General features: G+C 37.9%; 1 protein-coding gene across 1 annotated transcript in view; it reads left to right on the top strand.

The window, feature by feature from the left end:
• The first annotated feature begins 1,795 nt into the window (after positions 1-1,795).
• The window catches only part of LOC115215173, a 64,789-nt gene continuing 55,241 nt past the window's right edge, over positions 1,796-11,343 (top strand). Inside the window, exon 1 of the mRNA XM_029784355.2 lies at positions 1,796-1,979. The gene's annotated coding sequence lies outside the window, so the exon portion shown is untranslated. The remainder of the gene's footprint in view (positions 1,980-11,343) is intronic.

The following is an 11,343-nucleotide window of genomic DNA, read 5'->3' as shown; positions in this document are numbered from 1 at the left end:
GCACTTGTCGAACATTTTGCAATGTTGAAAAATATTTGTAAGTGTATATTCTCAGAAAATATTCTGAATCTGTTACACTTTGAATACTCAAAATGCACGACGAGAAATATGATTGTGGTTTATTAATATCACGCCCTGGAGAAATTAATAAAATGACAGAATTTCATCAAATTTACACAAAAATTTCTGATAAAAAATTTCTTTTTCCTTTCCTCTTTTTCTCATTTTCGTTTTCTTTTTACGAGCTGTAAAATTGAAACTTGAAGACTGATGATGTCTTTCCATAAACGTGTGGACGCTGGTTGCTCTCGTTCACATTTTAGATCTTCCAGTCACGGCGACTTCTCCCTCGTGCAGTCAACCATCGTTTTCCATATTTCGTCAGCTGATATCAGTATTTCCTAGGATCGCCTTTGGCAGTAATTACAGCTTGAATTCTATGAAAGTCTGAATTGTTTCCAAAGGAATTTTTATCCATTTTTCAGCTAAAACAGTCTCCAGTTCTTGTAGTGATGATGGTGGAGGATATCGACTCCTTGTTTTTCTAAAATGCACAATAAATGTTCAATAATATTATCTGTGATGACCAGATAAGATGTTCAACTTCACTAGAATGCTCCTCGTGTCATTCAGTAACAAATTTAGCTCTGTGAATTGGTCCATTATCATCCTGAAAGATTGCGTTTTCCCCTGGAAACAGTTCAGCAAACATAGGATGAATTTGATTAGATAAAATGCTTAAATAGTCTTGGCTATTAATTCTGCCACGACGGAAAACCATTGGGCCGGCAGATTGCCAAGATATAGCCCCCGCACCACCGCCGATTATCATAGATCCTCTTCCATGTTTAACAGTTGGAAGAAGGCAGTCTGGGTCAAATGCTTCTTTTGGTTGTCTCCACACGTATATTTGGCCATAGTTGGAAATAAGGTAAAGGATAACTCGTTCGACAAAATAGACTGTCATTACTTTCGAGACGTGCTTCTTGATACACCAAACAATTCGGCGGTTGTCGTTACGCTAGTGCCTGCCATACGAACACCAACAATTTGACCTCTTTGAAAGTCCGATAGATCTGTCATTTGAATGAATCTTAATTACCCTTTTCTGATGATATCTGAAAAGAAACAGCAACTTTAGCAAAACATATTAAGTAACACTTAATAGTAACACTTTGTCGAACGAGTTATCCTTTACCTTATTTCCAACTATGGCCAATATACGCAAATAAATCGCAAAACATAAAAATAAACAAGCTTTTGACTGTTTTATAGATATTTCAAAATTATGCTATGATGCTAGGTGTTTCCATTATTTTGTCCAACCCATGTACAAACACCGGAACTGTAAAAATCTGTAAAACGTACCAGAAGTTTATCATTTAAATATATATGAACATACATTTAAATATATATGAACATACATAAAACAAAACATTCAAATCTGCATACATACATACATACATACATACATACAAAAATACCCTGTTGATATCCCAATGAAGGAACCCAGGATCTAGGTTAAAAGCCAGTTCTTTCTCTATTGGCAAGAAATCTTGAAGAAAACTGAATAATAACATACATGCACGTTTATTTATTGCTTTTCAGATTTTATCTGACATTTTTAAACGACATTCGAAATATTTCCGCTGCAAAAAATCTATCGATAATCTTGATAATCTTGGTATCATATATGGTACCAGGTGTTTCTGGTATGATCGATTAGAGAATACGAGGCAATGTTTCACACTTTCCGCTACAAATAAACCTCTTCCTTTTCTTTTTCCAGGCAAAATTTCTCCCTTGTTTTTTCCTTCCCGATGGCGCCATATTGTTCATACTGAAACGACACAAGGGTCAACTCTTACCCACAAAGCTGCTTTGCATGTTGAGTAAAATATCAGTATTTTCTACACATAAAGTGGCTGAGTGGTTGCGTGGTTTGGAAGTTTCGAGTCTCGCTGCTGCATGACTCTTGGGTAGGTGCCTTCTACTATTGTTTCAGATTGCCCAATGTTTTGTAAGTGAATGAGGTAGACAAAAACTGTAGTAACTCGTTGTATATAATACATATATACATACATATGTATGTATGTATATACATACATATGTAGTATGTATGTATATACATACATATGTATGTATGTATGTATGTATGTATGTATGTATGTATGTATGTATGTATGTATGTATGTATGTATGTATGCATGCATGTATGTATATATGTATGTATGTATGTACGTACGTACGTATGTATGTACGTATGTTGTACATTCAGTTTTATTTCAAGATATCTTGGCAATAAAGAGCCGGTTTCTAGCTTAGATGTATATATGTATGCATGCCTATACATCACTTCAAACTCTCTCTCTCTCTCTCTCTTATATATATATATATATGTATGTATGTATGTATGTATGTATGTATGTATGTATGTATGTATGTATGTATGTATGTATGTGTGTATGTATGTATGTATGTATGTATGTGTGTGTATGTGTGTGTGTTGTGTGTGTGTGTGTATTTGTGTAATGATGAAGATCCTTCCCGAGTCATATAGTCTCATAGGGTCGGTTGTTATGGTGAGAAATTCAAGGAAATAACTGTAAGATATTTACACGCGATCAGTGCGAGCACATTCACACTCAGACACATGTTTACCTGGATTCGAGTACATGCAAACATCCAGCCACATATACACTTAAACACAGTAATTCATCAAAGATTTCTTGTCACTTGGTTATTATTAACTAGCTTGATTTTTTACTACAATGGTCACTTGAATATTTAGACGTGTATGGTTACCGCCTATATGGTCTATAAGGTTATTGTAATATATTATGGGAATCCAAACAATAAAATATAGGTAAGACGACATAATTATCTAAACATTACATACAGTGTCCCATACATGCATAAATAATCAAGTCAAACAACACTTCAGATTTACTCTGCAGGTGTTATATGGATTACTTATTATGCAAAAGCAAATCCAATTTTACAACTAAAATATTCTGGAAAAGTAAGTGATCTCAAACTGTGATTAACTTTGAGTTTCATTACAACTAAAGAGCTGTCAAACCATTTATTCGTTTATTCTTTTATGTTTCATCCTAAATGCAGTGACCATCTTGGAGCACCGCCAGATTTTCACTGGTCAATCTTTATGCTAATGGCTGTGATGAAGGAGTGAGATCGACACTGCTGCCCTCTTTTAAGTTTCTTGATGTGATCTAGTTTCTTGACGTGATATATCTGGGATCGTGTATAGCCAGGATGTTAAGTTGTTTCTTGAAAGCAGCTACTCCTACTCCATGAATATCCCTCATATGTCTTGGCAAATAATTAAATAGCTGTGGACCCTTGAATCACAAGTTGTACATGGCTCTCACTCTAGAAGAGTAGCTGAGACCTTTAAACCTCATAAGAGAATATTAACACACTCTCAAAATGAAAACAGGGTTAAAAATTAAATCACAACCAGCCTAGCATTGCTAAAACAGGTTCGAACACATCGATGAGTTCATTCTAGATCCGTAACTAACTGTTCTGATGTTTTAGAATGCCGTGAGTGTTGGATGCATGTATGTTTCTATCTCTCCATTTTGTTTTCCATTCTTTTCTCCCCTACTATATCTTATCTTTACTTGAAACATAAAAAAAAAAGATTTCCTTCTTTTTTCACTTTGCCTGAGCGTCATCCTGTTACACTCTGTGTTTGTTTCGTCTTTTACCTCGTCGAGTTGTGCCGCCTTACAGTAACTTTGGAACCAAGGAACATATTTTTTGCTAAAACCCTTCTTAAAAAGGTACTTCAACTCCGTCTAACAAATCGGTCCCTAATCAATATGATCAAACATATTTTACATGTTGTACTTTATAACTTGCGATTAGTGATCGATTTTGATTAACAATCGCTGAAACGATCGTAAGGAATATCAAAAACACGAAATGTCAACTTCACACATCCTAGTATTCTCACATAATAGATGCGCGCTTCATACTACGTAATGACCCTATAGTGTTTGCATGTCCACTACCGAATCATACGGCAGAGTTAAGAGTAACGTGAATATAATCAGGGGCTGCAAACAATACAGTAACTTTCACCTATTTAATGCATCTGTTTCCAACTGTGTGTGTGTGTGTAAAAGTATGTATGCATATATGTGTGAAGGCGCGTGGCCTAGTGGTAAGTCTTTTGCACTCGCGATCGCCAGATCGAGGGTTCGATTCCCTGATTGGGCGGCGCGTTGTGCCCTTGAGCACAGCACTTCCTTTTACGTTGTTGCAGTCCTCCTATCGATCAGGGGTGGAGGAATGTTGGCCTGCTCACCTAACCATCGGGGAGGCGTCATTTGAGGACTAAAATAATGCAAAAGCACATTCTGACTACCGATGTGTAACAACATCTGATAGCCTTGTCGGTTACGGAATCAGGTGGCACCAGCTTAACTTAAATTGTTCTTTTAGTCGAAAGACACCTTTTCTTATTCTCGTTGCTTCTATTTGTAATCGCGTAGCATTTTCTCCGTTTTCTCGTTTTTTGTTTTCGTCCGTGATGTCGCTCGCTTTCTTCGAAAAATTTAATGCACTTAACTTAGGTTTTTGAGACCTACCGATGTTGAACCGTCTCAAGTGTAATAGGCCGAAACTGTAATGATAATTGGAAGCTTGACTGATGAATAGAAAGCTACGAATGTTTCGTCCTGGTTTTCCTGTCCATCTTTGTATCATCCACCTGTCTGTATGCTTTTATTGTCATCCGTTACGGTCTCGTTACGTTATATATATATATTATATATATATATATATATATATATATATAATATATATATATATATATATATATATATATATATATACATACATACATAATACATACATACATATATATATATATGTATACATACTAGCAGAGATACCCGGCTTTGCCCGTATCACATGGAGTTGTGAAGAATTAGACTTTGTAAAAAATATTTTCTCTAATGAACTGGAGTACCTGTGATTCAAATTTCATCAAAATTGCAGATTAACAATTTTAATGAGGGTACTTTCCCTCTTTACACACCCTAACAAAAATTGTAATAATGACATATTTATCCCATACGACTTATCTTTATGACCCGATTCCAAAATCCAAATCTTATGAAACCTATTGAAAAGTTTTTGCTCCTGAAAAATGGAGCAGATGGAGCTCTAAAATGTGGGAGTTAAGGTCCCTATTGTGTGTGTGTATGTGTATGAGTGTGTGTGTGTGTGTGTGGTTCTTAAAGCCAATCAGAGAAGTTGAATTGTTGAGAATCTTTCTTAACTTGGGCCTTATACCTATTGTTCAGATTTCTTTGAAATCGGAAATATATGAATGTTCACTGGGTTTGTAAAAGAGAGCAAAGTTACAGGAAATCAAGACGTGAATGATCACAATAAGCAGTCATCTACCCTACTCTAGTCGTTACCACTCCCCAATTTAGGATTCCTCACCATACATCTGTATGATGCATTACGGATCTATAACAATTGGAAGGGCGTGACCCAAGTCAAATAAACATTTACTGTGTGACGTGAGGGCTAAGGGGAAATGAAAGAGTCACATCTGGAGTTTGCCAATCATTACTATGCTGATAGGTAATTGGGCAGAATAAATTTGCAATCTATAAATTTCTTTGAATGGCCAGTCTTGAAATCAATGTTACCATCTGGGGATTATTTCTGACCCAGTGATAATAAAAAGACTGAAAGAAGGTCTGCAACCAAATAACTTTACTCAAAATAAGCCTTTGCAACTGAATATGTATGTATGCATGTATGTAAGTATGGATGTATGTATATATGTATGTATATGTATATATAAAGTTAATCCAAACATGAAAACACAAAAAGAGAAAACGCAACAACGCGAGGACGTGGAACAAATATAGTATTATTGGACGCTCAGGAAGGAAGGGAAGAAGGAGGGTTTGACGTTTCGAGCGGAGCTCTTCGTCAGAAACATAGGAAAAGGAAAGATTCAGAGAAGGGAAGACGGAGGAAAATATATATGTATCCATGTATATATGTGTATATACACGTATACATATTACATATACATCTACATATATACACACATATATACACATAAACATATAAATCTCTCTCTTTATACATGTATATATATACATCTATACATATACATCTATATATATATATATATATATATATATATATATATATATATATACATCTATACATATACATTTACACATATACACCTGTATATATACATATGTGCAGATGTATACATATATATATATACATAATATATATATATATATATATATATATATATATATATATATATATATATTATATATATATATATATATATATATATATATATTATATTAAATTAGAGACAAAACCACTATTAGGCAAATCAAACAATGAAAAAATTAAGCCAATACATATGATTAATTTATATTATTTAAATATATAACAAAATTATTAAAAAAATATAATTAATATCACACTACGGTCGTTTCATGCCTGCTAACATCTTCAAATTTTTGAGTCGCAGTCATTCATCAGGTGGTTTAAATATACATATACATATATGTATATATATACATACATATACATGTACATAATATATATATATGTATATATAAATATATATATGTATGTATGTATTTATGCCTGTATATATGTGACATAGAATTTTCACTTTAATAGTTTCAGTATTAACAATGAAAGTATTAAAGTGAAAGTATCTGACATTACAATAGAGAGATGTTTTGTTTCGCTTTTGACACTTAGTACTGAAATAGTGGAAGAGATAAGAGATTGCTCTGGGCTCGCAATAAGCCAGAATTTGAAAATCTTTTGGCCTATGACACAACTTGGACCCTAAGTAACGCATGTGTAAAATTTGAATGAAATCGGTCGTGTAGTTCTCATCTTTATATTCATAGATACATACATATGTGTGTGTGTGTGTGTGTCTGTGTGTGTGTGTGTGTCTGTCTGTGTGTGTGTGTGTGTGTGTGTGTGTGTGTGTGTGTGTGTTTGTGTGTGTGTGTGTGTGTGTGTGTGTGAGTGTGGCGATACGGAAAACCCATTACCCGTGCTGAGCACGATTCCGCTAATCCGCTAACAACTAATAAGCGAAGCTAACATTTCGTTTAGTGGATTAGCGTTTTCGCAAACTTGGGAAACCGTTAGCGGATCAATTAGCTTCCGCTGAAACTAGATCTGCTAACTTTAAGTCCGCTAGCAAAATTCATACGTTTGCTACTGTCTGTTGTGAGCGTGTCTGGAAGAGTCCGTCAAGCATGCTTATTGGCTGACTACGTGTACACGTGACAACACGTGATTGGTCAACACAGCAGCAGCTAGCTGAGCAGCATTGGGAATTCTTCAGTTTTGAGTTGTGTTCTCTTAGGTCGTTGTCACAATACAGAAAGTTTTACAGTGTCAGCGACAGAAGTGTACGTTATTTGCTTATCAAGTTATCGCTTATCGTTATGGAAGGTGAAGTTAGTTTTGTTCGGCCCGAGGAAGAAGGGACTGTTGAGGAGTTTTCAACGGCTGTGGGTGAGGTAGAGGTCGCTTAAGTTGAGAGCCCCTCATGGAGAACAATTTTATCCGTACGACAAGGGATAAGAGGAAAACCAAAATCCTGTACTTCCATCACGTGCCAGCCTAAGGTGACCACCATCAAGGGACAAACGGCGAGCTTCTAAAAAGCCCGGCTCTTCCCGTGAGAAGCACAGACAATCTTCTGGTAACAGTGCCAGTAGCCAGTCGTCGCAACCATGTGCAAATAAAGCTCGCCAGCCCAGCATTGGTGAGGCGTTTACCTAAACTGCTGGCACTGTCGTCCGTCAGTCTATGGTGGACAGAAGAAGTGTAGATCTGTTTGTCTACAACATGCTACCGCTGCATGTATTAGAGTCTCCCACCTTGGTCGTCCTGATCAAGACGCTAAATCACAGCAAGACGTCGATGTCCCGCCGCACTCTGAACAAGATGATCTTGCCCAGCAGTAAACAGCTGGAGGAACAGCTTACAAGGCATTTATTAATTAAAATTATACAAGATTATTAAATTATTATTATGGTGTGCTTCATGTTTTTTTAATTTAATTTAATTATTTGATTATTTATTAAATAATTACATTCTGAATGTAATAGAATGTATAATAGCTAATTGAAATAAATGTCATGATATATAATATACTCTATGTATTTATTCCACTCATGATTAACTCTGCACAACCAAAACAGTAGTCTTTAATGAAGTTACGAATATACGAACCTTAAGTTCTGAACTTATCAAATTTCAACAATCAGTCTATCTCTCATGTGAGTCGTTCCTAGGAAGTTAGTGCATTTTTTTTTAGTAGGCATTGATCATATTCTGCGTCAGTTTATATATAGTGACGGTGAATTATTTCCTTGTTGGTTTTAAATTGCTGCTAGTCGCCTTGATCATTTTATAATTTTCACATTGCCATTTTGTGAAATCAGTCACTGATTCCAATGACATTCTCGATAATATTGACAGGGTGAGTTAACCTCCACCAGCTGTGATGTACTTGTACTTGCGACGGCGTTCACCCAGGGCAGGTTGAGCCAGCTTCTTCTCTAGTCCTGACGGCATCACGAACTATGGCGGCCCACGCTCAATGGTCCTGTGCGAGGTCACTGGAGATAGCGAGTCATTCGCAGTTCCATCTGCGCAGACCGACCACCTGTGGACCTGAGAGTTTGGAGACGTCCTCCTTTATCGTCATTGCTCAGGTCTTCTGCTGCTCGCCCGTGCGTTTGCGCTAGTTGGGAAGTGGAGGTAGAAGGAGGACATCGCGAATCAGCTCACCAGCTGTGATGGAGTGAGCATTACTGATTAATTTTCAGTGGGACTGAACCCGGAACCATGTGGTTGGTAAGCAAGATACTCACCACACAATATTCCCCATTGCAGTAATTTAGCATAAACTCTCCATTGATGGTGTGGCTCTGTTTAAGATAGTCAATAAGCACAATGCCTTTTACACCCCCAAAAAACTGGGGCCATCAATTTCCATGCAGATGAAATTACTTTACCCTTCTTTGGGGTGGGTAAAGAGAGGTGTTTTCACTGTATGTGCTGCCTCTTTGTCACTAGTTCAAAGTTTTGAACCTAACGTTCATTCTGGGTTCGGAAACGTTCAAGGAAACTAACTGGAGCAGCCTGAAACAGTGTCAGATTCCTCCATATGGTCAGTCTGGTGCGCTTTTGATCAGAAGATGTAGCATCCACCGATCAGAAACGTTCGTCATGCCAAGTTTATCTTTATATATAAAAGTAAGGTTGTGTGTCTGTCTCCTACGATTTAGATTCCTAACTACTCCCACATTTTGCGGTGCAGTTTAACCAAAACCGGGTATCTTATAGTCGTGATTCATATCGAGCCCTTCTGGGTATTAGCGCGCGTCTACGATGAGTCTAGTACATGAGGAAATTCACATTTGCCCTGTATAAATGAATAATAAGCATTTAAACAGTAGAATGTTTTGAAATGTTAGTTAGTTAGTTAATTTTTTGGCTCAGAAAGCAAAAAGCAAGGCCATGTAGGGGGACATGGAGTTATGTACAGGGTGGTGTTCATGTAAAGAGTTCAGGCCACTTGTGGTCAAGGGAGACTTTGAACCGAGCGGTCGTCGGCATCTTCACTATCTCGTCCAGCAGCTTATTCCACGGATCCGCAACCCGGACGGAGAAAGCCCCTCTCCTTCGATTGAGATGAAATCGTCGTAGATAGAGCTTTTTGGAGTGACCCCGCATCCGATGCTCTGGAGCAGGAGTGAAGAACAGCTCTTTCGAGAGGTTACACTTCCCGCTTATGATGTTGTGGGCGAGAATGAGATCACCACGGCGTCGTCGTTTTTCTAGAGAATAAAGGTCGAGCGTCTTCAGCCTTTCTTCATAAGACAAATTCTTGAGACCAAGAACCATGCGGGTAGCCAGCTTCTGGACTCTTTCGAGATGCTGTATGTCTTTGAGGAGATAAGGAGAAGAGGCTTGAATCCCGTACTCCAATATGGGTCTTACCAGCGTGACATAGAGCGATAGGAATATGGCTGCTGTGAGCATTCCGAATGACCGTCGAATCAAGAACAGTACTCCGCGTGCTTTGTTGGCAGCATGGACGCACTGAGCCGAAGGCGAAAAGGAGGAATCCACCAAGATACCCAGGTCCTTTACCTGATCGGTCCTCTCCAGCAGCAGACGACCCGGCTCGAAATCAAGTTGAGTTGCAGGAGGAGAGCCAACAGGCAGACGACAGCACTTTGACACGTTCAGACACAGGTCCCATTCGTTAGACCATCTCCAAATTTGGCGGAGACATCGACGAAGATCCTCTATATCACCGCGAGGAGCCGCCAGTTTGACATCGTCGGCAAATAGAAGAGTGTGTTACGTGAGGTCGTCGGGCAAGTCATTTATGAAGACTAAGAACAATAAGAGCCTAAGCACTGAACCTTGAGGCACGCCACTGCTCGGACAGCGAACCATTAACTTGGACTTGGAAGGAGCGATCTGAGAGGAAGGCACCAACCCATCGTACAATATCCGGATGGAAACTATATGCTTGAAGCTTGACAAGTAATAGGCGGTGGTTTACCGAGTCAAAAGCTTTGGCAAAATCCAATAAAACAATGTCAACAGCATCACTATCATCGAGGATGCGCGTCACCAAGCTTCCATTACCAGTAAGTTGGTCAAGCATGATCTCTTCGGCACGAAGCCGTGTTGGGAATCAGAGATAGAGGCTGTGTTTTGGAGGTGGAGCATCATACTTTTCTTAGGGATGGTTTCGAACATCTTGCTGATTATTGAAGTAAGGGAAACCGGTCGGTAGTTAAGCGGGTCTTCGCGGCTCCCTTTCTTGAAAATTGGGCAGATCATCGCTGTTCTCCAGTCCGCAGGTATAACACCCGTCGCCAATGACATATTGAATAGACGTGTTAAAGGCTCGCAGATGACCGGAGCCAACGCTTTGATAACCCGTGGGTGTATGCTTTGATAACTAATGGACTATAAGTGATTATCCAATCAAAGTTTGAATTGAAGATTGTTTGCATCAAACATAAGGAACAACTCTATATCATACAATGCATAGTCGATAAATGAACAAATTTAAACAATTAAATTGAAGGATATTAAGTAAAGACCCTGAAGAAACTGCACCAGTATCATAGTAGGGTTGGAATTGCAACGGTTACTAATCGGTGTAGTTGAAACCTGTGTAGGCTTATGTAAATCTGTATATTTATAAAAAGATTTAAAAGTAATACTATGCAACTTCGTAATAATCCTTAT

Source organism: Octopus sinensis, linkage group LG8, assembly GCF_006345805.1.
Source record: "Octopus sinensis linkage group LG8, ASM634580v1, whole genome shotgun sequence".
NCBI lineage: Eukaryota > Metazoa > Mollusca > Cephalopoda > Octopoda > Octopodidae > Octopus > Octopus sinensis.
This window is presented reverse-complemented; position numbering and strand designations above follow the sequence as displayed.